Consider the following 1,737-nt stretch of genomic DNA (forward strand, 5'->3'; position numbering starts at 1 on the left):
ATCAATATTTATTGAATTTACAGTTTTTATATATTTATAGTACAAATGGACGCAGTTAGCGGAGTAATAGAATAAATCAATCAATATTTAAAATATCTATGAAATTAAATTAATCCACATTTAAAAGTATTTATGAAATTTTCAATTATTAAAAAGTTGACGTAGATGGCGTATTAACTTATAAATTAATTATTATTAATATGCCCACAGTTGGGCTTGAATCCCGGACCAGAGGGAAAAGAGCCTTGTTGAAATAGGCGAACCATGGGAATGATTTAGGTTTCAGTAAAGCATTTAAAGAAAACGATATTTCAAAAATAGAATATACAGTGGCTGTAGTTTAGTGGTGAGAATTCCACGTTGTGGCCGTGGAGACCTGGGCTCGAATCCCAGCAGCCACACGACAATTTAAGTTTTGTTTTAATTAATTAATGGTTTATATTAATGCAATAAAATGTATATAGTCATAAGCTTTATATCAGAAGTTGGTTTTGTTTTAATTAATTAATGGTTTATATTAATGCAATAAAATGTATATAGTCATAAGCTTTATATCAGAAGTTAATATAATAAAATGTATATAGTCATACGTTTCATCATTAATTAATTGTTTGTAATCAAAACTCAGAGTTAATGTAACTAAAGAAAGTTTTAATTCAGAGTTAATGTAACTAAAGTTCTGAGTTAATGTAACTAAAGAAAGTTTTTAAGTTTTAATTAATTAATGGTTTATATTAATGCAATAAAATGTATATAATCATAAATTTCAAAACTCAGAGTTAATGTAACTAAAGAAAGCATTAATTCAGAGGTAATGTAACTAAAAAGTCAATATAATAAAATGTATATAGTCACAAGTTTCATCATTAATTAATTGTTTGTAATCAAAACCCAGAGTTAATGTAACTAAAGAAAGTATTAATTTAGAGTTAATGTAACTAAAGAAAGTTTTAATAGTGTAATACTTAACCGTAAATTTTAATTAATTAATAGTTTATATTAATGCAATAAAATGTATATAATCATAAATTTAAGCTTTATATCAAAAGTTAATATAATAAAATGTATATAATCATAAGTTTCATCATTAATTAATTGTTTGTAATTAAAAACCAGAGTTAATTTATAGACTAAAATATGATCAATTTGAATAAATTTAAACTTTTAAATAATAAATTTTTAAAGTTATCTGATATTACTTTAATAATATTATTATTATTTAAGTTAAAAAAATACAATTAAGTATTACAAAGTTAATTTATTAAAAAATTTCAATTTGGTTTTCTTTTTCCATAAGAATACATGATTTTTTCGAGGACAATGATGATGATGATGAGGATGGTTAACGTCCGCTGAGACCAAATAATGATCTATCGGACCTAAAAAGACAAATTATTTATTTTGATTTAAGATTTTATTCCTATGCTCAAAAAGCTTGGAGAGAAGCCTCCCGAGTTCACTATAATTTTGGCATTGTAAAAGGCTAGGAAGGTCAGTATTGTAACAAAGGTTGTGAAATTGAGATCTAATGTGGTTGTATGCAGGGCACTCTAAGAGGAAGTGGTTTTCATCCTCGATGCTCCTATTCTCACAAATATGGCAGATCCTTTCCATCCATGGCGTTTTAGGAACTACCCAGCGGCCAGTTTCACTATGGAGCTCATGAGAATTCGTTCTAATCTTTGCTATATTAATTTTCTTTTTTGAGCTAGTTAGAATAGAGAGATACTTTTGATC

The 1,737-nt window shown here is 26.1% G+C and overlaps 1 non-coding gene across 1 annotated transcript; it reads left to right on the top strand.

Annotated features, from left to right (window-relative positions):
* Positions 1-329: 329 nt before the first annotated feature.
* On the top strand, positions 330-401 carry TRNAH-GUG (transfer RNA histidin (anticodon GUG)). Its single transcript has one exon. It is a non-coding gene; the product is annotated as a tRNA-His (tRNA).
* The last annotated feature ends 1,336 nt before the right edge of the window (positions 402-1,737 follow it).

This window comes from Pinus tabuliformis, chromosome 4_1 (assembly GCF_031772625.1).
Source record: "Pinus tabuliformis cultivar Carrire ecotype Pingquan chromosome 4_1, CPIR1, whole genome shotgun sequence".
Taxonomy (NCBI): Eukaryota; Viridiplantae; Streptophyta; class Pinopsida; order Pinales; family Pinaceae; genus Pinus; species Pinus tabuliformis.